The following is a 26,138-nucleotide window of genomic DNA, read 5'->3' on the forward strand; positions in this document are numbered from 1 at the left end:
TTGTGGCACAGCTTTTAATTTGATCTATACTAATTCTAGCATAGATTTGATTATTGTAATTGATTGAGAATTTGAGATCACGTATACTACTATATATAACCACATTTGAGATGTCAATTCAACACGAAATTCGTGGGCCAGCCCAAACAACCCGTAAAATGAGCGGGTTAGGGTTGTAATTTTATTACCCGAATACAAAACGGGCTAAACGGATTGGCCCGAATGGGTTGGCGGGTTAAACGGGTTGACACGAACGGGTTGCGGGTCGGCCCGATGGGTTGCAACTTTTAATTAAAATTATTAAGTTTTAGGATTTTTTTATATTTTTGAATCATCAATCTTTCTACGTAATCTTTAGTCTTATTCAATCTTCATTCTATACTTTTCCATTCATCTTACAATATCAGCTTTCAAGTTCCTCTTCGACTCATTATTCCACCATCCCATCATCTGCTATTAGTGTCTTACCACCACCAAAGGCAATCAAGACAAAATTAAGAAATAACTCATCAAAATCTTAATATATTTATTATTTTAATAATGATTCATATAAGATATTATTTTTAATTTTCATAAATAATAAGTTGCGAACAATGCCAAAAGCCCAAAATAATGACACGAACACAAGCTTTAATTTATGTTGTAGTTGATCGAGATTAAATGCTTCTTTCCAAATATTATTGTAGAATACTATGACAATATGAAGATTTTATATGATTCTAACTAAAAAGAAAAAAAGTATCTAAAATTTAAAATCATTTTATAGATTAAAATTTAGATACAAGAAATTAATTTCAAAAGCTTTTAGGCCCGAATAGCCCGATGGGTTAGCCCAAAACCCGGCGGTTTAGGGTTAGGGTTGAAAATTTATAACCCGAAAAATCCATAATCCAAATAGCCCGCGCCCAAATAGCCCGGCAACCCGAGTGGGTTGGCCCGAACCCGAACGGGTTAGCCCGATTGACATCCCTAATTTTAAGATTATGCAGATCCTAAACAACGTAGCCAATAGCTGCAAAAAACAAAATGTTGAAATATAGTATACTAAACTTTTGTTCCTATTCACCGCGATTTTCAGATTTAATGTTTATTAGTTATTGATTTGAGATTTATTTGAATATTTAGGTAAAACAATAATTAAAACAAAAAAAATGATCTCAATATCAGATTATAGGCAACACAGATTTTGCAACACAAATTTTTACCATATCCCATAATAGATGTGTAACACCCCGACTTTTTACCCTAAGGCTTAGAACATCGATATATATATAAATATAAGTTTCGCGTCTAATTCTTCTTATTATTACTTCTTGTTATAATTAACCGTTGTGAAGTATATGTTGAGGTAGTGAACAAAAAAATAGTAATAGTCAATATAGATGGTTGCTATAATAAAAGTCCGTTTGTGAAGACCGAGTTTCAAATAAAAATCCGTACACGAATTTAACGTTTAAGTAAATATCTAAAAATAAAATAAAATACTCTCCGTGCCTTCCGGACCTTGCGCAATAGCCACACCTTGAATCCCGATACCTACACGAATGGATAAGAAGCACGTTAAATCAAGACGAGACAATCGACGAAATCAAATCACATCAATCACGCAATCCAAACGACGGCTCACGTTTTCCAAACGACGGCTCACGCCTTTTTAGGTGACGAGACATAATATTCTTGCCATTTTTGGCATGACAATTGATTGATAGGACAACTTGCCTCTTTTGGCAAAAAGTCCATGACTCTTGGACAATGCATTGCCTTCCTAAACCAAGCTATTAACCATGTAAAGCCATGCATTCTTTTCCTCTATAAATACTACACCACTCCTTCACCTACACTTTTGCTTCAACACTAGATTTCTCTAAACAAAATCTCTTTTCAACTAATGATGCTAGCAAGTGTTTGAAGAAGAGGAGCCAAAATTTCTACACTACCATCCTTCTCATCTTCCTTTTCTTAAGGTAATTCTCCTAACAACAATCTTCACTACATAGCCATTTCTATACTTTTCAAGCATGAACTTTTGGGTTCCACAAATCATAGTAGTGTTTGAATACTTTTCCCTAATGATTTCATATCAACTATGCATGACTATCTAGAATAGAATTTTTGCCTTAATCCATATAAGCTTAGACTAAGTAAACAATTAAACAAAGCCTAATCCACTAAGAAATCTTCAACACACAATAATAACAATTTTGGGAGAGCTCACCTATGAGCACAAGAAACTGACCGGCGGCGGCAGTCCGGCGGCGGCGGCAGGGCGACGGCGGTGGCAGTCCGGCGGCGGCGGCGGTGGTTTTTCCGGCGTTTGGCGCCGAAAGTAACCTCTTCCGACCCCATTTTTCACGATCTATCCAAATCTTCACATTTCAAGACCCAATTGTTAGTCCTAGGCCCCCAATTTAAGAAAAATAAAGAAGAAGAGAAAGAAAGGGAAGTGGGGGGGGGAGAACCCTACCTTTTCGGTCGACGGCGGCGAGACCGCCGGCGAGAAGCAGCACCGGCAGAGGGGAGAGCCGAGAGGGAGAGCCGGCGAGAGGGAGAGCCGAGAGCCGAGAGAGAGAGAGAGAGAGAGCCGCGAGAGGGAGAGAGATAGAGGCCGAGAGAGAGAGGAGAGGTCGGCGCCGGCGCCGGCGCCGCTCGCCGGCGACGCCAGGGCGCCGGCAGAGGGGAGAACCGAGAGGGAGAGAGAGAGTGGGAGAGAGGGGAAGGCATGTTTGTTTGAAATGGAGGAAAGAATGGGAGGAGTAATTCTTTTAGTAATTAGGGCAACACTTTTGCCTATTGGGCCTCCTCTTTGGGCCAAAGAATTTATTTAACAAGATGGTCTCCTAGTATTAATTCTTTGGGCCGAGAATTTAGAGGAAATGGGAATTTTGGGCTTTGAAGTATAAGAAATAAAATGAACCTTATCTCTTAGTTGTGAATTAATATTTCTTAAAATATGTGAAGCCTTTAAATAATTAATCTTACGATAAAGTAATGTCTTGCCCTCCTAAATTAATTAATTAAATTTCTTGAAAATAAGAATGTATGGATTTAATGAACCCTCTTCCCAAATAATTATTTAATTATCTTAAGGTGTCTCATAAAATAGAGGTCCACTTTCCTTGAGTGGAAAGAAGTAATCTTGATCGAACCCCGAACGTAGGACACATACTCCATGTAGGATCATGTCATGTCATGCACCTTATGTATGTTCATAAAGCTAATTTTTAAATCATTATACTCTTTCAAGAAGGGCGTGTTCGCGGGGTTTGATTTCCAAGGCAAAGCGTTGTAGCATTTCTTTCGGAAGCTTTGAGGTGGGCTTTATATCCAACACATTAAGTGTGGATAAAATTATCAAATATATGAAATGATTTTTGTTTGATAAAATTGCACTTACTTTTTTTTAAATGTTATCGTGCCATAAATTATTTGTTTTATGATGCCTATCTGCTTGGCGATGCCAAAGGAATGAATGAATGAAACGAATTCGGCTCCAATAGGACCAAGATCCTATTCGAGTTAGTGTACACAAAGGAATGGACCGTGAGTCATCGTAAGGGTTGGCCGGTCAATGTGATCGTGGAAGGTGGCCACCTTCCCGACACGGAATGAGCCATCAGATATGGCGGATGGATGGAATGAACCATCAGATATGGCGGATGAATGGAATGAACTTAGCTTGATCAAGCGAACTTTATGAAAATGAATTTAGTAAGCTCGGGCCTTTAAGAAAACCCCCGTGCGTTACTGTGATGGCATGATAATAACTTTTTCTTATATGTGTATCTTTCGGCAATGTGTTCACTGAGTACCCCGTACTCAGCCCTGCATGTATTTCTAAATGTGCAGGTTGAGCAAGTGATGAAATGGTGGCTGAGTGGAGTTGGTGGTCGTATTATCTCTTTTGTAGGATTTTCGTGGCATGTGTCTTCATACACATGGCCACATGGTTACAACTCCTTCCGCTGTGCTTTTGTCGTAGTATTTTGTAATAGATGGGTCATAGGAAAAACGACCAGTAACGAGTGATCTGTGATAAACATTCTTTCAAATTTCTCATGATCTTTGTTGTCTCGTGAACATCTCTCATCTTATGAAGAAATATTTATGTCTTATCATGAATTCTTTCATTCCCTTTCTACCCCCTCTTCTTAATTCCCTCCCCTGGTCACGATTTACCGAGTAATGCTATCCTTAGCAAAGCGCGGTCGTGACAGAGTGGTATCAGAGCCTAGGTTTTCTGCTCTGTAACCGTGAGTCATTCCTCGAAAAGAGAAGTCTAGATTTGATTCGCTAGAATAAGTTAGCGAGATCGACCACAACTCAGCACCAATTTCATCGCCCTCAACCTGAATGAAGGTAATTTATTCTTCTGGTAAGATGCCTTTTAAGAATTTTAATTCAAGCCGATAAAATGAGCACCCCTGAAATGAGAACTTAGAAGAAATAAGTATATGTGTGATTCTCGCTTTCCCGAGCGATGTAATCTTTGCGCCAATGTTATGGGATTCATGTTGGAAGTACAAAGAGATACGTAAAATTTCCTATGCCCTGGCGAACGAATTCGAAGTACCTCCGTTCTAACAAAGCATTTCCCGATGCTTACCTTATGACAAATTGATCTTACGCTTACAAACCCGACACACAAACTCCCTTAATAATGAACGCCTATCCCGATGCGTGCGACTTTGGCCAAGTACACCCTTTGCTTTTCGCCAAAGGAAGTAGTGTTGTGTATCCTTAAGCAACTTTCTCCCTTACTTATTGTTTCGGTAAAACATCATGTGTAGATGAACCAACGCCGGACGGCTCGCAAGCAAGTCACACCCCAGGCTGTCGCTGACAATGCGATACTCGCCTATCGATCCTACAGTCCTCGTCCTGGAGCGCACATATTGAGGGTCTTATGCAGGTTTTATGAGTTGTGGGAGACAGCCCACGAGCATGGCGTCACTGGGATTGACGGCATACGCCATCTGATTCCCCTACTACCTGACGATTGGGAGATATGGACAGCCAGCTTAGCAGATGATTTCATCCATCGTCGGCCCGACACCCTAGAGGATGAGGGAGACTTCCCAGGCTTCCTATGTGCCATTATTGATCAGTATTTGCGATACCAGAACGTTCCGCCAGCCTCCCCAGACATCTTAGCACCGCCCCCACCTCAGTGGGAAACTCCGACCCTCCCTATTACTGAGCCCCAGGGCCAGTATGATCACGAGGCAGGACCTTCGCGCAGACAGGAGATGGTTTTGCCCCTGGGCTACGACCGACCCCAGGGAGTGCGCCAGTTTCCTGGCCAGGAGCATGACCCCACGTGGCGGGGCAAGGCACCTATGATCGCTGCCCCAGAAGAAGATGAGTACCCGATAGAGTATCCGGCAGATGATGAGGCAGCTCCGCAGATGAGGAGTCCTTCTGAGCGCAGACAGTCCTTGGGGGTGCCTGGCGAGCTACCCCACCCCGAGGAGTTAGACACAGACTGGTACCAGTACTATCAGAACCGCTACGAGGAGATCAGGGCTGAGATACGCCGCGAAGTTTGGGCGGTCCCAGACGCTGCGATACCTCCTCCCATGCCAGGGATGTTACCAGGAGGAGCTGAGGATGACCCGATTGCGATCAGCAGCGACGATGACTTTGAGGGAAGCTCTGGGCTGAGCTCTCTAGACTCGGATGGCGACTGGTAGGGTAGTGTTAGTTATGTATCATCAGCAACGGACCCTTTATGAGGCCGTCCTGATGCTAGTTGTTTTATCTCTAGTCCCCTTGTGACGTGAAAACTGTTCTTTCCTACGGTTTCACGCTTTTCTTTTGTTGATCGCGTAGAGTTGGGACTTTCGTTTGTTATGTAGGAGGATCTGTTATGTACAAAAAGTCCTCTCTAGAGGCAATTTTGGCTTGATATATATATATATGCAGATGTTCTATGCTTACGATCGCATTTTGTTATAGGTGATGTTATTATGCCTCTTGTTGGTAGCCTTCAATTAAAGTTATGTACAAAAGACCCATGCGTGTTTGCAAATTTTTATTATCTCAATAGTAATCTTCTTTTCTTATAGAATGCCACCTAGGAGGGTAGGACGCCCTAGAGGACGGGGAAGGGGACGCGGTGGAAGAGTGCCCCAAATTGTCGAAGGAAATCATGAAGATTGGCGCGAAGTTACGCCACCACCTCCATCTCCATCTCCGCCTCCACCTTCACCTCCCCCGCCACCACTTATGCAAATTCCGAGGATTGAACGCAGGATTGAAGAAGTCTTTCTCCGACAGAATCCACCAACCTTTAACGGACTGGGCGACCCGGCCGAGGCTGAGACTTGGGTCCGTGCGATGGAGCGGATATTCAACTTCTTGCAATGCACAGATGGAGAGCGTATGACGTGTGTGACCTTCCAATTGGCCGGATCGGCCGATTTCTGGTGGGAGGCACGTAAGAAGACCATGACCCCAGGCCAGATTGCAAGCTTAACTTGGGAGCAGTTCAAGGCAGAAATGTATGATAAGTACATCCCTAAGAGTTACCGAAAGAAGAAGGAAGTGGAATTCTATCACCTTAAGCAGGGAAGGATGTCAGTAACAGAGTATGATAGGGTTTTCTGTGAGATGTCCCGATATGCTCCAGAACAAGTCGACACCGATGAAAGGATGGCAGAGAAATTTTGTGCCGGTCTGAGGCACGAGATTAGGATGGCGCTAGCTAGCCACGGGGGATTGACCTACGTGGAGTCCCTGAGCCGAGCCTTGGATATAGAGGCAGCAATGCCCACTGAACGGAGCACTCAGACTGTAGCTCCGGTTCCTCCTCAGAACTACCCCCAAGGGTCCAAAGAAAAACGCAAATGGGAAATTACTCGAGGTCCCCAACAGCCGAAACGACCGTGGCAACCACAATCTCACCACCATGATGTTGGAAGACAAAATGCCTCAAATCCAACTGGGGGCTATCAATCAAATCTGAGACCGTGCCCCAAGTGCCACAAGGTGCACCCGGGAATCTGCAGAGCAGTGACAGACAGTTGCTTCGTGTGTGGAAGGAATGGCCACTTTGCTAGAAACTGTCCAAGCAAGATTTCTGGAGGAGGGACAAGGTCGAACCAACCAGTACATCGCACACAGTTGCAAGCAGTCCAGATGCAATCTTGGCAACCACCACATTTACCTCCTCCACCAAAGCAGCAACATCCTCGGAGGCCGAGTCTCCCATCACAGGCCCGTGCCTATGCTCTCAGGCAGAAGAAGCCAGACGGGGACCAAGGAAATCTGGCAGGTATGGCTATGCTCCTCGGTGTACCTATCATTCTCTTATTTGATACTGGTGCGTCGCACTCCTTCATATCAGCACCTTGCGTAGATACCTTAGACATCCCCACGAAACAAGTCGAACATAGAGTTAGGGTATCTTCGCCTATCGGAGGAATAATTGAAATTAAGTGCTTCTGCTCAAACCTAGAGGTTTCTTTTGGAGGACATCAGTTATTAGTCAACAACTTGAGTGTTATGCCTATGTCCGACGTCGACATAATCCTTGGGATGGATTGGCTAGCTGAAAACTATGCCACTATCCTGTGCAACCAACGACAAATCTCTTTTCACCCTCCCGGAAAGGACGTCACTAACTTTCATGGGGTTACCTTGGGTAAGCGGAAATCCATAATCTCCGCGCTACAAGCTGCAACGCTTGTACGAAAAGGCCACCCGGCCTATCTTGTCTACCTGAACGAAGAGGGAAAGGAAGGGAGGAAGATTGAAGATGTGGAAATAGTGCGAGAGTTCCCAGATGTGTTTCCCGACAATCTACCTGGCTTACCCCCGGATAGGCAATTGGAATTCACCATCGATCTCGAACCCGGGTCTGCGCCAGTGTCGAAAGCTCCATATCGAATGGCTCCGAAGGAATTGGAGGAATTGAAGATGCAACTTCAAGAACTGATGGACCTGGGTTTCATCAGACCAAGTGTCTCACCATGGGGAGCACCAGTACTTTTTGTAAAGAAGAAAGATGGGACGCTAAGAATGTGCATTGACTACCGGGAATTGAACAAGCTAACTTTGAAGAACAAATATCCGTTGCCAAGAATTGATGATTTGTTCGATCAGCTCCGAGGAGCTAGTGTCTTCTCAAAGATGGATTTAAAGTCAGGCTATCACCAACTGAAGATTCGACAAGATGACATTCCAAAAACGGCTTTTCGAACGCGGTATGGCCACTACGAGTTTGTGGTGATGCCCTTCGGCTTGACAAATGCACCTGCGGTTTTCATGGATCTCATGAATCGAGTCTTCCACCCCTATCTTGACAAGTTCGTGTTGGTGTTTATAGACGACGTGCTCATTTACTCAAAGGACAAGAAGGAACATGAGGAACACTTGCGGATCACTCTGGAAACGCTTAGGGCCGAGAAGCTATATGCCAAATTCAGTAAGTGTGAATTTTGGCTCAACGAGGTGAATTTCCTCGGTCATGTGGTGACTGCCGAAGGAATTCAAGTAGATCCAGCAAAGGTGGAGGCCGTGCAGAATTGGAAACCTCCTGGAACACCCAACGAGATACGAAGCTTCCTGGGATTGGCAGGTTATTATAGGAGATTCATCGAGGGCTTCTCAAAGATTGCAAGACCGATGACGCAACAACTCAAGAAGGGCACCAAAGTTTCGTGGACCCCAGAATGTACAGAAAGTTTTGAGTTACTAAAGAAGAAACTGACCACCGCACCAGTTCTGGCCGTCCCAGATCCAACGGCAGACTATGTGGTTTACACTGACGCATCAAAAAGTGGATTGGGCTGCGTCCTCATGCAAAATGGCAGGGTAATAGCTTATGCATCACGACAGCTCAGACCACACGAGCTTAATTATCCTACCCATGATTTGGAGTTAGCCGCGGTAGTGCACGCACTGAAGATTTGGAGGCACCATCTCTACGGAGTTCGGTGTGAGATTTTCACTGACCATAAAAGCCTCAAGTACTTCTTCGAACAGAAGGACTTAAACATGAGACAGAGGAGGTGGTTGGAGCTGGTGAAAGATTATGATTGTGGCATCAACTACCATCCCGGCAAGGCCAATGTGGTGGCCGATGCTTTAAGCCGAAAGGCTCAACACTTGACAGCCATGTTCACCCACGAGGAGGAACTACTACGAGATTTTGGCAAGCTCAACATGGAAATGATAAGTGCCCCAGAAACGGTAGAAGCAAGGATAGCTACTCTAGTGGTGGAGCCAGATTTGAGGGAGCGTATCATCGCTGCACAGAGACAGGACGAAGGTCTGGAAAGGATACGAGCAAAGGTGAGGACTGGCGGACATGAGACCTATCACGAGGAGGCGGACAACGCCCTCACTTTCGGAGGGAGGCTGTGTGTGCCCCAGGATGAGAAGCTGAGAGATGAGATCTTAAGCGAAGCTCATGACACACCTTACACCGCACACCCTGGAAGTACCAAGATGTATCAAGACTTAAAGCGGAAATTTTGGTGGGATGGCATGAAGAGAAGTGTAGTATCATTCGTGGAAAGATGTTTGGCTTGTCAACAAGTCAAGGCTCTTCATCAGCGACCGTACGGGAAATTGCAACCCTTAGAAATTCCCGAATGGAAATGGGAACACATAACCATGGATTTTGTGACGAGCTTGCCACGGACCAAGCGAGGAAACACTGCCATCTGGGTGATCGTGGATCGCCTCACCAAGAGTGCCCACTTCCTGCCAATTCCAATCACTTATGGATCTGAAAAACTATCTCAACTTTATGTGCGGGAAATCGTGCGCTTACATGGTATCCCAGCCTCAATCACGTCAGATCGAGATGCAAAATTTACTTCAAATTTCTGGCAGAGTCTGCAAGAAGAACTGGGTACGAAGTTAAATTTCAGTACCGCGTTCCACCCACAGTCTGATGGGCAATCGGAAAGAACGATCCAAACGCTGGAAGATATGCTCCGAGCCGTCATACTTGACAGGGGAGGAAGTTGGGAGACAATTCTGCCCCTGATAGAATTTGCCTACAACAACAGCTACCAGGCAACCATTAATATGGCACCTTACGAGGCGCTATATGGGAGGAAGTGCAGATCACCACTATACTGGGATGAGGTCGGCGAAAGGAAGATGCTGGGTCCCGAAGTAGTCAACGAAATGGTTGAAATCGTGCGGCAGATCAAAGGGAGAATCAAGGAAGCACAAGACAGACAAAAGTCCTATGCAGATGCTCGACGGACCGACCTGCAGTTCAAGGTAGGAGACAAGGTCTTCTTGAAGGTGTCTCCTTCTAAAGGGATAATACGTTTTGGAGTGAAAGGGAAGCTTAGGCCTCGTTTTATTGGTCCCTACGAAATCTTGGAGGAAATCGGACCCGTTGCATATCGTTTGGCGCTGCCACCAAGTTTCGGAAGCGTGCACAACGTCTTCCATGTTTCACAGCTGCGGAAGTATGTGTATGACCCGAAACATGTGATCCACCATGAAGAGATGATGTTAAACCCAGACTTGAGTTACGAGGAGAAGCCAGAAGCAATCTTAGACCGGAAGGTGCAACAACTAAGGACGAAATCTATCACTTCGGTGAAGGTCTTGTGGAAGCATCATGGATACGAAGAAGCTACATGGGAGCTGGAAGACGAGATGAAAGAAAAATACCCGGAACTGTTTGAATAGACCCTTACAAATTTCGGGACGAAATTTTTGTAAGGGGGAAGGAATGTAACACCCCGACTTTTTACCCTAAGGCTTAGAACATCGATATATATATAAATATAAGTTTCGCGTCTAATTCTTCTTATTATTACTTCTTGTTATAATTAACCGTTGTGAAGTATATGTTGAGGTAGTGAACAAAAAAATAGTAATAGTCAATATAGATGGTTGCTATAATAAAAGTCCGTTTGTGAAGACCGAGTTTCAAATAAAAATCCGTACACGAATTTAACGTTTAAGTAAATATCTAAAAATAAAATAAAATACTCTCCGTGCCTTCCGGACCTTGCGCAATAGCCACACCTTGAATCCCGATACCTACACGAATGGATAAGAAGCACGTTAAATCAAGACGAGACAATCGACGAAATCAAATCACATCAATCACGCAATCCAAACGACGGCTCACGTTTTCCAAACGACGGCTCACGCCTTTTTAGGTGACGAGACATAATATTCTTGCCATTTTTGGCATGACAATTGATTGATAGGACAACTTGCCTCTTTTGGCAAAAAGTCCATGACTCTTGGACAATGCATTGCCTTCCTAAACCAAGCTATTAACCATGTAAAGCCATGCATTCTTTTCCTCTATAAATACTACACCACTCCTTCACCTACACTTTTGCTTCAACACTAGATTTCTCTAAACAAAATCTCTTTTCAACTAATGATGCTAGCAAGTGTTTGAAGAAGAGGAGCCAAAATTTCTACACTACCATCCTTCTCATCTTCCTTTTCTTAAGGTAATTCTCCTAACAACAATCTTCACTACATAGCCATTTCTATACTTTTCAAGCATGAACTTTTGGGTTCCACAAATCATAGTAGTGTTTGAATACTTTTCCCTAATGATTTCATATCAACTATGCATGACTATCTAGAATAGAATTTTTGCCTTAATCCATATAAGCTTAGACTAAGTAAACAATTAAACAAAGCCTAATCCACTAAGAAATCTTCAACACACAATAATAACAATTTTGGGAGAGCTCACCTATGAGCACAAGAAACTGACCGGCGGCGGCAGTCCGGCGGCGGCGGCAGGGCGACGGCGGTGGCAGTCCGGCGGCGGCGGCGGTGGTTTTTCCGGCGTTTGGCGCCGAAAGTAACCTCTTCCGACCCCATTTTTCACGATCTATCCAAATCTTCACATTTCAAGACCCAATTGTTAGTCCTAGGCCCCCAATTTAAGAAAAATAAAGAAGAAGAGAAAGAAAGGGAAGTGGGGGGGGGAGAACCCTACCTTTTCGGTCGACGGCGGCGAGACCGCCGGCGAGAAGCAGCACCGGCAGAGGGGAGAGCCGAGAGGGAGAGCCGGCGAGAGGGAGAGCCGAGAGCCGAGAGAGAGAGAGAGAGAGAGCCGCGAGAGGGAGAGAGATAGAGGCCGAGAGAGAGAGGAGAGGTCGGCGCCGGCGCCGGCGCCGCTCGCCGGCGACGCCAGGGCGCCGGCAGAGGGGAGAACCGAGAGGGAGAGAGAGAGTGGGAGAGAGGGGAAGGCATGTTTGTTTGAAATGGAGGAAAGAATGGGAGGAGTAATTCTTTTAGTAATTAGGGCAACACTTTTGCCTATTGGGCCTCCTCTTTGGGCCAAAGAATTTATTTAACAAGATGGTCTCCTAGTATTAATTCTTTGGGCCGAGAATTTAGAGGAAATGGGAATTTTGGGCTTTGAAGTATAAGAAATAAAATGAACCTTATCTCTTAGTTGTGAATTAATATTTCTTAAAATATGTGAAGCCTTTAAATAATTAATCTTACGATAAAGTAATGTCTTGCCCTCCTAAATTAATTAATTAAATTTCTTGAAAATAAGAATGTATGGATTTAATGAACCCTCTTCCCAAATAATTATTTAATTATCTTAAGGTGTCTCATAAAATAGAGGTCCACTTTCCTTGAGTGGAAAGAAGTAATCTTGATCGAACCCCGAACGTAGGACACATACTCCATGTAGGATCATGTCATGTCATGCACCTTATGTATGTTCATAAAGCTAATTTTTAAATCATTATACTCTTTCAAGAAGGGCGTGTTCGCGGGGTTTGATTTCCAAGGCAAAGCGTTGTAGCATTTCTTTCGGAAGCTTTGAGGTGGGCTTTATATCCAACACATTAAGTGTGGATAAAATTATCAAATATATGAAATGATTTTTGTTTGATAAAATTGCACTTACTTTTTTTTAAATGTTATCGTGCCATAAATTATTTGTTTTATGATGCCTATCTGCTTGGCGATGCCAAAGGAATGAATGAATGAAACGAATTCGGCTCCAATAGGACCAAGATCCTATTCGAGTTAGTGTACACAAAGGAATGGACCGTGAGTCATCGTAAGGGTTGGCCGGTCAATGTGATCGTGGAAGGTGGCCACCTTCCCGACACGGAATGAGCCATCAGATATGGCGGATGGATGGAATGAACCATCAGATATGGCGGATGAATGGAATGAACTTAGCTTGATCAAGCGAACTTTATGAAAATGAATTTAGTAAGCTCGGGCCTTTAAGAAAACCCCCGTGCGTTACTGTGATGGCATGATAATAACTTTTTCTTATATGTGTATCTTTCGGCAATGTGTTCACTGAGTACCCCGTACTCAGCCCTGCATGTATTTCTAAATGTGCAGGTTGAGCAAGTGATGAAATGGTGGCTGAGTGGAGTTGGTGGTCGTATTATCTCTTTTGTAGGATTTTCGTGGCATGTGTCTTCATACACATGGCCACATGGTTACAACTCCTTCCGCTGTGCTTTTGTCGTAGTATTTTGTAATAGATGGGTCATAGGAAAAACGACCAGTAACGAGTGATCTGTGATAAACATTCTTTCAAATTTCTCATGATCTTTGTTGTCTCGTGAACATCTCTCATCTTATGAAGAAATATTTATGTCTTATCATGAATTCTTTCATTCCCTTTCTACCCCCTCTTCTTAATTCCCTCCCCTGGTCACGATTTACCGAGTAATGCTATCCTTAGCAAAGCGCGGTCGTGACAAGATGTCTCATCTCCCTTATATATCTCCCAAAGTTGTTTCATGAAAGATGACATATTTTATTCTTTTTAAAAAGTTCTCTCGTTTATTAATATACAATAATATATATTTTCTCTTTACTTAACACACAAACATCTCTTATTAGTGATGATATCTTTGACCTAACGGAAGTTCAAATTAGTGATGTAAATGCGTCCGTCACTAATACCGACTTATGACCACAGCAGCCACTAAAAAGTTTTGTTATACATTTTCAGTTGGTGATCCTATTGGTAATTTAGTGACAGACAAATCCATAACTAAAGATTAACAAGCTTTTTAATAACGGCTTTTGTAGTATAACTGATTCTCTATAAATTTCATTAAAATCAACTAATTAGTTGGCTATTTATTGTTACAATACTAAGTAGTGCATACCAATTAATCTAACATTTTATTGATTTAATTGACTTTAAAGTTCACAATAAAATTCAACAATTGTAACAATTAATTAATGGTTACAATTAAATTAATAATATGTTGGATTTAGTTATTACATTTAAATCAATTAAGCTGAAACAATTAAAGCTTTTTTTATTGTTAGAATTAGCTGATTTTCTATTAATGTTTCAATTAAAACCTTTTGATTTATTCTAATTCAAGAAGTAAATATGATCATTTCGTTAATTGAGATTTTTTTTTTCTAACGCACACTACAATATATATATGTGTAAGAATATGCAGATCCTAAATAACCAACCAATAGCTGCAAATATAGTTCAACATGTTGAAATATTTGTTAATATTTCTTGTGGCTTTTTCATACTCAACAAAAGCTTGTTTTTTTACATCAAAATCACACGTTTATATTCACAACGATCTCCCATCACCTCCTCTGAGGTTTCGCTGTAAATCGAAAGATGACGATTTTGGATTAAAAAACCTTGATTTTGGCAAAGAGTTCACATTTACTTTTTGCCCGGTTCCATTGAATACCCAATATACATGTCAGTTTTTATGGAATGGAAGAAAGCACACTTTTAATGTTTATGATGGAGTAAATTATTTTAATCACTGTATAGCAAAAAGATGCTATTATAGCGTCAGAGATGATGGTTTTTACCTCTCTTATCATTATCCACCCAAAGGTTTTAAGAAAGTAGTGAACTGGTGATTAAGGTCGATATGCTTTTCCTTGCTATGATTCATGTATATTGGAATAAATAAATTAAGCCCTTGATTTATTTGAGTTTTGCTTCTATATGTACTTTATATCGTTTGTCATTGATTGTATCTCACAAATTTCCAATTTCTCGTGGCTTTTTCATGCACAACAAAAGCTTGTTTTGTTAGAGCACTAGCACTGGTTACCTATCTCCGGAGCCAATCTCAAAGCCTATTTCCATTTTTCCTGCCACGTCAGCAAACCATCTCAAAGCCTATCTCCCTGCAACGAGAGCTTATCCCAGAGCTCATCTTATTTCCACATCAACACTATTTTTATATTTTAACTTTAATTATTAGTCTGAAATAAAATGATATAAAATAGCAAAATAAATAAATTAAAGACAACTCAATATGAAATAAATTTCATTAAAAAGAAAATATCCGACATTTATAAAAAATACAGATACAAATAAACTAAAAATTATTGATAAAAACATTAAAAAATTTGTGACTAGAGAGAAGTAAAATGTAGAGTGAGATAAAATAAAATGAGATTAAATGTGAATAATTAGTGGGAAATGGAGTTGTATAATAAATGAATTAAAAAAGAAAAAGAGAATCGACCTAGCTGATACATCGGCTAAGGTGTGGAGGCCGAAAAGAGTGGCCATCGGCTCTCCCTCCAAAATGGGAGCCGATGGGGGGGCTGATCGACCGGCTCTTGCGATCGGCCCCTATTGCTAGTGCACTTACTGATAAATCGCATGTAGATATTCACAATAATCTTCAATCGCCTCCTTTGAAGTACCATTGCTCATTGAAAGAAGATGATTTTGAAATCAAAAGCCTCGATTTCGGCAAAGAGTTCACATTTACTTTCTGTCCAATTCCGTGGACGACCTCGTTCTCATGTCAATTTTCGTGGAATTGAAGAGACAAGTCTCTTAATGTTTTTACTGCAAATGCATTTAAAGATGGTTGTGGAAGTAAAAGATGCTATGATAGCGTCAGAAGTGACACTTTTTACTGCACATCTAAGTACCCTCCGGGACCCAATGATTTCAAGAAAGTAGCAGATTGGACTTGATTAAGTTCAATATGCTTTTACAGCTATTGCTTTTATAACTATTTATCATGTCGACTGGAAAAATTGAATAAATTAATCCCTTGATTTATTTGAGTTTTACAATAACAAGTCGAGTCGAGGAGGCCTATTTCCGTAAGACTCCTACTTAATAAATAAATAGAGCCTTGAGTTTTGCTTCTACTTATTGATTTATTATGGGCTGTTACCGATCAATGCCATAACGCCTCAACACGTTATAACCAGATTTGAATACGATTTGTTAATCAAACCCTTAACTGTAACACGTTATATGTGATTATCAATAAATTTAGCATACTTTCCATAATTCATTTTAGCTTCCTTTTTTTGAAAAATTAAATATGTTTCCGTAATTTATGTATCAAGTTGGAATTGGAATTCTATATATTTTCACATGTATAAAATGTATAGATATCACATATCAAATTTGATTGCAATCTTGGTATATATAACATGACCACTAAATATTTTCTTCAATTTTTGTGCCTTTATAGATGAAGATTTTTTTACCTCCATATAATTATCCTCCGGGAACCAAATATTTCATGAAACGAGCAAATTGGACTAATTAAGTTCAAGAATATGCTTTTCTGGATTGAATAAATAAATTAATATAAACCCTTCGATTTATTTGAGTTTTAGTTCTAATTTATTTTATACTATACTATCTTTTTATTATGGTGTGTCTCACGAAAAATATATAGAATTTTTATAGTAAGAAAATGCTCCAATTGCCATGGCGATGAGCTATAAAAAAACTTGTACTAACATAAAAAATAAAGACTTCATATATATAAGTAGGAACATAATCATGAGAAGACAACAATGAGCATTCCACTTCTCATCGAAGGACGACCATTTTGGATTCATTATATGATCCTTGGCTAATCATTATTTTGTACCTTTAGTTTTTAATTTAAGACCTCGACAAGTGCTATATTCATGTCAAAGTTAAAAAATAATTATTTATGGAATTAAATCATCTATTTAGGTGTGTATATATTGACAACTAAGCACATACCAACCGATACTAAAAATCTTGAAAATACTAGTAAAATATCTTTTATCATTTCTCATTTTTGCCCAATTAAATAGCAATCGTCGACAAAATATATGTTTATATTAAAAATATACTACTAAAATATTTGAATGACTACATATATTTGGATTAGATGCTTTTCATCTAATTGTGGCACAGCTTTTAATTTGATTTATTCTAATTCTAGCATAGATTTGATTATTGTAATTGATTGAGAATTCGAGATCACGTATACTACTATATAAGAATATGCAGATCCTAAACAACTAACCAATAGCAGCAAAAAAAAAGCAAAATGTTGAAATATTTGTTGATCCTTCTTGTGGCTTTTTCATGCACAACAAAAGCATGTGTTTTCACCGTAGAATCTCACGTTTATATTCACAATGATCTCCAATCGCCTCCTGTGAGTGTCCACTGCAAATCGAAAGACGATGATTTGGGAATCAAAAGCCTCGATTTTGGCAAGGAGTTCACATTTTCTTTCTGTCCGGTTCCATTCAAGACCTCGTTCGAATGTCAATTTTTGTGGAATGGAAGAGACAGAACTATCAATGTTTACCTTGCAAATTATTTTAAAGATAGTAATGATTGTACTCGTAAAATATGCTATTATAGTGCTAGAGATGATGGTTTTTACCTCTCTAATCATTATCCACCCAAAGGTTTTAAGAAAGTAGCAAACTGGACTAAGTGAGGTCAATATTATTTTCCTTGCTATGATTCATATGTATTTTGGAATAAATATATTGAGCCCTTGATTTATTTGAGTTTTGTTGGAACAAATAAACTGAGCCCTTGATTTATTTGAGTTTTGCTTCTATTTTTTTTATCTCTTTTTGTTATCTACTGTATCTCACAAATTTCAATTAGTGAAGTTAAACAAATATAGGACTCCGCATAATTTTTTATATCTTTTTGTTATCGATGTTACTCGTACTTTTTTAGGTTGTAAATTTGGGATTGATTTTTAGTATAATTAAATTAATATTTTTAAATGTAATAAAAGATCATTTAATAAGAAAACACTTAATTAACTATAAAATAGTATTAATTAAATTTTCTAATTCTTCCTTAAAATAGAATAATTAAATTAATTTGGGACGAGCGGAAATAGAAAAGTGCGAGTAACATGGAACGGATGGAATATTTATTTTGCTACTTGTTTTAACTAGTATACTAAAGCTATGTTCCTATTCATCACAATTTTTTTATTTAATGTTTATTAGTTATTGATTTGAGATTTATTTGAAGATGTAGGTATAATAATAATTAAAACAAAAACAATGATCTTAATGTTTGTCCCATAATAGATATTTCATCTCTCCTTTTAGATTGTCTTTTAGGTTGTCTTATGAAAGATATCGCATTTCATTTTAAAAAAAATTCTCTCATATATTAATATATAAAAATATATTTTCTCTTTGCTTAACATACAAACATCTCTTAATATCATGAGGCCATCACCCAAGTGTGATGATATTTTTGATGTGAAGGAGAGAGTACAAATTAGTGATGCAAATGTGTATGTCACTAATACGGGCTTATGATGATTAGTGGCGAATATTTCCGTTACTAAATGGCAGGTTTCAATTAATTAATTGGTTATTTATTTTATTTTTTATGGATAAATAATTTAAATTTAAAGACCGCGCCACGGAGGACTCGAACCTGAGACCTTTGACCTCACGCATTAACCTCACTATCGTTTGATCAACTCACACACACTTAGTTGGTTTTTTATTGTTACAATACTAAGTAGTGCATACCAACTAATCCAACATTTTATTGATTTAATTGATTTTAGAGTTGACAATTAAATTCAAGAATTGTTACAATTAATTAAAGGTTACAGTTAAATTAACATTATGTTGGATCAGTTATTACATTTAAATCAATTAATTAACTGTAACGATCACAGCTTTTTTTAATTACTACAATTAACTGATTTTCTATTAATTGTTTCAATTAAAACTTTTTTGATTTTATTCTATTTCTAGAAGTAAACATGATCATGTCATTAATTGATAAATTTTTTTCTAACGCATACTACATATATATATATATATATATATATATATATATATATATATATATGTGTGTGTAAGAATATGCAGATCCTAAATTACCAAACAATAACTGCAAATATAGTTCAACATGTTGAAATATTTGTTAATATTTCTTTTTGCTTTTTCATACACGACAAAAGCTTGTTTTTTTACATCAAGATCACACGTTTATATTCACAATGATCTCCCATCACCTCCTCTGAAATTTCACTGCAAATCAATAGATGACGATTTTGGACTCAAAAGCCTTAATCCTGGCAAAGAGTTCACATTTACTTTTTGCCCGATTCCATTATCTACCAGATACATATGTCAGTTTTTATGGAATGGAAGAGACGACTCTGTAAAAGTTTTTGATGCAATAGATTATTTACATCACTGTGTGGCTAAAAGATGCTATTATAGCATCAGAGAAGATGGTTTTTACCTCTCTCGTGATTATCCACCCAAAGGTTTTAAGAAATTAGGGGGCTGGAATGAAAAGGTTTTAAGAAATTAGGGCTGGAATGAATAAGGTCAATATGCTTTTCCTTGCTATAATTCATGTTTACTGGAATAAATAAATTGAGCCCTTGATTTATTTGAGCAATTTTGCTTCTATATATATATATTTTATACTCCATCTTTTTTTAATCGATTGTGGCTCACAGATTTCCAATTAGTGAAGTTCAAGAACTATATATTTTTTTAATAGCATGAAAAATGCTCTAACCATCATGGCCTATGATCTGAAGATACTAAAACTAAAATGGGAATCTATTGTGAATGATCTAAATTAAACAATTAGGATATAATGATAATTAAAAGTAGTATGTTGTATTGAATGATTTTCTTGAATGATTAATTAAACATATTAAAATAATGAAATGATTATGTTGTATTGAATTATTTTTCATTTATGCTAATTCTGACGCTCAAGTAAATTGGATTTTCCTTCATTATTGTCGTGATTGAGATTTTTTTCCAGCCTATAGTATTATATATACACGAATATGCATACCCAAAACTACCAATCAATAGCTACGAAAACAAATTGAACATGTTGAAATATTTGTTAGTATTTCTCGTGGCTTTTTCATGCACAAAAAAGCTTGTTTTGTCACTGATGAATCACATGTTTATATTCACAATGATCTCCAAGCGCCTCCTTTAAAGTACCATTGCTCTTCGAAAGACGACGATTTTGGAATCAAAAGCCTCGATTTCGGCAAAGAGTTCACATTTTCTTTCTGTCTGATTCCGTGGACGACCTCGTTCTCATGTCAGTTTTTGTGGAATGGAAGAGACAAGTCTCTTAATGTTTTTACTGCAAATGCATTTAAAGATGGTTGTGGAAGTAAGAGATGCTATTATAGCGTCAGAGATGATGGTTTTTACCGCTCATCTAAGTATCCTCCGGGACCCAATGATTTCCAGAAAGTAGCAAATTGGACTTAATTAAGTACAATATGCTTTTATAGCTATTTATCATGTCGATTGGAATAATTAAATAAAATAATCCCTTGATTTATATGAGTTTTGCTTCTACTTTATGTATATTTTGTTATGAAAAACGAAAAATATAATTGACAGATCTTTAACATATTAAAGAGATGAGTTAAAAACATGTGAAACTTTTTATTGAGGTTTGAATTTAAGGTTCCAAATTTAAAGAATATAAAGAAAAAAAATTAATATTAATACTATTAGATTTTTAAAAATCAAAATTTGGAACTCAATTAGTATTAATACATTATATATCAAATTACATGTATAGTGACTTGAGCTAAAATATTTAATAAGTATTTTATAAAGGATCTTGTTGATAAAATGTGAGAAAAAAATTAAAATTTAATATAAAGTACTCCCTCCGTCCCAAGATAAGTGACTCATATTCTTTTTTGGGATGTTCTAAGATAAGTGACTCATTTCTTTTTTTGGTATTCTCTCTCTCTTACTTTTTCTCTCTACTTTATTAACTCTCTTACTTTATTCACTTTCCACTTTACTAACAAAGCCTCATTACCTTAAATCCCGTGCCAAAAAGTTTGTGGTCACTTATCTTGGGACGGAGGGAGTAATTATTTTTTCTGTAATTATTTTTGGTCAAATGTTATAAATCTAAATATTTACATTTTATTAAAATCAGATAAAAAATTTAAATGCTTTATAAAGCTATTTATTTTCATAAAATTATATAAATTAAATTATAAAACAAATTTGATAAGAAATCCATTATATCATTATTTTGTTAGCTAGATAAATGTAAACTAAATATATAGTACTAGAGTCCATGAAATTACAATATTTTAAAAAATTTAACCAAGTGTCCTTAAATAAATGCAATAAAAAAGATGACATATAACACGTTGTCATCATAAATATGAGGATTGCATGTTTAAAAAAAAGTGTGTACGCATAATTAGTGCGATTGATAAATTAAGAAATATGAGAATCCATATTCATATCTTCTATATATTTTTTCCCAAATCAAACTTTCCTAATCACTACCCATTAAACAATTAGGTCTATAAATAAAAAGTACAACTCAATAATTAATTAAAATATACTGAAATAACGAAATGACTATGTTGTATTGAATGATTTTCTTCTCATTATTACAAAATACCTTCATTTATTCTTATTTGGACGTTCAAGTAAATTGGATTTTCCTTAATTATTGTCGTCGATCGAGATTTTCTTTCCAGCCTATACTACTATATATACAAGAATATGCATACCCAAAACTACCAATCAATAGCTACAGAAATAAATTCAAGATGTTGAAATACTTGTTAATTTTTCTCGTGACTTTTTCATGTACAAGAGCTTGTTTTCTTACTGAAAAAGCGCATGTTTATATTCACAATGATCTCCAATCGCCTCCTCTGAATTACCATTGCTCATCGAAAGACGACGATTTTGGACTCAAAAGCCTCGATTTCGGCAAAGAGTTCACATTTTCTTTCTGTCGGATTCCGTGGATGACCTCGTTCACATGTAAGTTTTCGTGGAATGGAAGAGAAAAGTCTCTTAATGTTTTTAATACCAATGAATTTAAAGATGCTTGTAGAAGTGAAAGATGCTATTTTAGCATCAGAAGTGACGGTTTTTTCCGCTCAAATAAGTATCCTCCGGGACCCAAATTTACGAAAGTAGCAAATTGGACTTAATTAAGCTTAATATGCTTTTATTATCATGTCGATTGGAATGATTAAATAAATTAATCCCGAGTTTTGCTTCTACTTTATGTATATCATTTTGTTATGGAATAGTATGAACTATAAAAATATCCTTGCGATTGAACAAAACGTTGATAAAAAAAAGCTTCAATTAACAATCAATGACTCAACAAAAAAGACAACCAATGGCAAGTCACGGACCTTTTGAATTGAACATAAATACATAATCATGAAGTGCTATTGAAATTTGAAAGGTATATACTCTAATTGCGATCTTATTAAGAAACATTGACCATGTCAATATATTGTGTAATGGGACGAGTTTAATCATATCAAATAAGAGTAAAGACCAAATGTGATCCCCAACATATGACCGTTTTATCAATTTGGTTCTTAACATTATCTTTTTAATTATTTGGTCCCTCACAAATAAACTCGGACCCGAATCGGTCCTCACTTAACAGAACCGTCAAAAAATAGACGATGACTGCAATTTGACTATATTAAATTACTAATGGTAATTAACTATACCTAATTATAATTCTTTTCCTATTAGCAAAATTGGAAAAAAGATAGTATCAGTTGCAAAATGAAATGAATAATTTGTAATTTAATAGGAATTAAGAATTATAATTAGGTATAATTAATTACCATTAGTAATTTAATATAGTCAAATTGCAATCACCGTCTATTTTTTGACGGTTCTGTTAAGTGATGACCGATTCGGGTCCGAGTTTATTTGTGAGGGACCAAATAATCAAAATGATAATGTTAAGGACCAAATTGATAAAACGGCCATATGTTAGGGACCACATTTGGCATTTACTCATCAAATAATCAAGAATTGATAATGTCTGAAATATATAAGGTGTTGCCGTGTTGATACATAGAATGTCCTTAATATCTTCTAATCCAAGACCCATAAGTTTCGAATTGAATTTACACCCCTAGTTTTCTTGGGCGAAGTGTGTAATTAAGAATATATATTGTAACAAGTTTACTTATAATCATAAATATATTCTTAATTTTATATGATGAATTTAATTCATCATTATCACATTAATAACTTGTAATAGTACTAGCTGCATATCATAATGCTCGTTTGTTTTTTTTATAATTATTATAAACTGATAAATACTATACATTATTAAAATTAGTGGCATAGGTGACAGTCCACATTAATACATGGAAAGTTGGCAACATAGGTTCCACTTCAAATTTCACAACTTATTTTACTACATTAAAATTACACAAGACTGAGAGGGGCTACAAACATATACTAGAACTTAAGCACTTATTCATCCCTCGGGACCAGTGCCGTAGCCAGACATTTCACGAAACAGGCAACTTTACGGCCTAAAGGTTATTGATTCGAATCCCACCAACACTCTGTGCCGCCCACAACTAAAACGAAAACGAAAACGAAAACACTCGAACATCCCTCCCACAAACACTTATTATTGAACATCACATTTATTTTTTGCCATCATCAATGGATCAACCAACCCTAGAGAGCGAGGCCATTGACACAGAGCCACTGAGAGATGAAGATCTTGTCGCAGTCGAGGTTCGGATTCATGGTAGTGAAGAAATCAGTTGTGAGATTGAAGGATTTGGTGATGCCGAAGCAAGTGTCGCCATCTACTGCTCCATATGCCTCTGTGCAAAGTAGAATTGGTTTTCTTTTGCTATGATGATCTGAACCAGCTGCTCAATTCCAACAAATTTGCATTTGATCATGTCTTAGTTTGATTATGAGTTTTATTTTACACATATATAGGAGCATCGGAATGTAATCAAAGGTAAACTCATATATTATACAAACTCCAAACTATGATTTGGACCATTAAAAAATGTCAACAGATAAAAAAATAACAGCAACAAAAAATATTAACACAATGTCAACGGTTGACACTGTTGATATTGTATTGATATTGTGTTGACATCAAAATCGTTATGTTGAAAAGTTTGGAGTTTGTACAATATACTCCCTCCGTCCCATTAAATATGCAACATTTGCTTTTCGGCACAAGATTTTATGTAATGTTGTTTTGTGAGTTAATGAAGAAAGAGTAAAGTAAGAGAGAAGAAAAAGTAGAGAGAGTGTTGTTTCCATTTTTAGAGACGTTTCATTTTTAATGAGACAAACTAAAAAGGAAAATGTTTCATTTCTAATGGGACAGGGGGAGTACGAGTTTCCATTTTATCACTACCCTATGAGCATAACTGCATGGAGTTAAGCCCCTATAAACTCTTTTTTTCTTTTGTAAAATCTTCAAATTTATTTAAATTTTATATAAATTGTTATGCAATTTTTTTTACCAAAAAATATTGGATATACAAATTATAATTAACTCACAAATTAAATAAAATGGACTTAAATAAATAAATAAATAGACTCACATTTGGGAAGCACTCGACTTTCGGCAACATGCACTAAAACAAGTGCAAGAAGAATAGCTGCAATGCTAAGAAAAGCCTTTGCCTTAGCGTAATTAGCCATTTGAGCTTATCTTAATAATTATGAGATTATTGTTTTAACCACAATTGTTGTGTTCTAGTCAATAATTTGTGGTCCTATTTATAGGAAAATAGTTGGTGTTCACGAGGGAAAAACAGCCGGCTTTTCCTCATTTTTCACTCCTATACAGTGTGATAATTTGCATTGTGAAAGAAATTAACTGTAATTATTGTAATTATTATTTATATTTGTACAAGATGAACAAAGAAGTCCATTCTCTAGTTTAATTTATTGTAAAATGATGTGTAGCTAGTTAATTGGAGGTATTTTTTAAAAATATTCTCGTCTTAATATAATTTAAAAATATTTCGTTGTTTCTAAGTATATTCCTTATTTTGAATCAAGCATATGGATCATATATCATCATGAGTAATCAACAAACATATAAAGACGACTTTGGAACAATTCCATATGCTAGAAATTACAATTAATGCAATCTAACATAGGCTTTGTTAATGTCACTTCGTTCTTAAACAATTTGTCTAGTATTGTTTTATTTTTAGACAAATTGATGGATAAACCAGGAAGTTTGTTTAAGTTTTTGTCCAATTATATCAAGACTTTAACAAGTGGAGAAATTTGTGTACTACATGAAAGCCAAAATTTATGATTTTTTTGCAAATACGATGTATATCACTCACAAAACCATTGATTTTAGTATGGAAAATTAGTATGAAAAATGTGAAGCGTAAGATCAAGCTAAAGTATTTTGGCTTCCAAATTGAACATATTTTTTCCCAAGTCAAAATCAGGGAGACAATAGAAAAAAATGTCCAAGTTATGATATACTAGTAATTTACTACTATCTGAACCTCACGATCCATTATTTTTTCTCTTACTCTCTTATTCATTTTTTTTATGTCTTGCTTTACCAATTCTTGTATCTTACTTTACCAATTGTACATTAAAATTCGTATCGTTTCAATGTTTCTATTTTTCAAAAACATAATATATTTTAAAGTTACACCCTTAACCACCAAAATTTAATCAAACTTCATGATTTTTATGGTCCTTTGTCCTTTGTCCTTTATTTCTTCAGATAGTAATTTTTTGAAAATTATTTAGACGCTTGTATTTAGGGACTGTTTATAAACATAAGCCAACAAACAAACAAATAAAACAGTCCCTAAATTTTGCAAAGGCAAAATTCGTTTGTAATCGGAAGGAAACCGTGCAGCCGACTTGCTAGCAAATAGCGGCCCAAATCCTATAACCACGTCAACTCTCCTTAAAGCGTTCTTGATGATGGATCGCTTGGGATGTTAGACGCTTGTCGAGAATAGATCAGTTGAGATATCCTAGCTATCGATTCCAATTTAATGATGGTTGAGTACAAGTATATAACATGTCGCTCAGTTCCATTGGATGATTTAGATTCAATTTCATTTGCTTGGGCTTCATCATTT

At 37.3% G+C, this 26,138-nt stretch overlaps 2 long non-coding RNA genes across 2 annotated transcripts; both read right to left on the minus strand.

Annotated features, from left to right (window-relative positions):
* Positions 1–1,364: 1,364 nt before the first annotated feature.
* LOC148926951 (uncharacterized) lies at positions 1,365–2,718 on the minus strand. The gene is made up of 3 exons (XR_016130965.1): positions 2,465–2,718; positions 2,216–2,366; positions 1,365–1,536 (listed from the first exon to the last, which is right to left on the minus strand). It is a non-coding gene; the product is annotated as an uncharacterized LOC148926951 (long non-coding RNA).
* An 8,126-nt stretch (positions 2,719–10,844) lies between these two features.
* On the minus strand, positions 10,845–12,198 carry LOC148926952 (uncharacterized). The gene is made up of 3 exons (XR_016130964.1): positions 11,945–12,198; positions 11,696–11,846; positions 10,845–11,016 (listed from the first exon to the last, which is right to left on the minus strand). It is a non-coding gene; the product is annotated as an uncharacterized LOC148926952 (long non-coding RNA).
* Positions 12,199–26,138: the final 13,940 nt, after the last annotated feature.

The sequence above is a fragment of the Salvia hispanica genome, chromosome 5, assembly GCF_029641045.1.
Source record: "Salvia hispanica isolate PSC_SH4W2 chromosome 5, Shi_PSC_v1, whole genome shotgun sequence".
Classification (NCBI taxonomy): Eukaryota; Viridiplantae; Streptophyta; class Magnoliopsida; order Lamiales; family Lamiaceae; genus Salvia; species Salvia hispanica.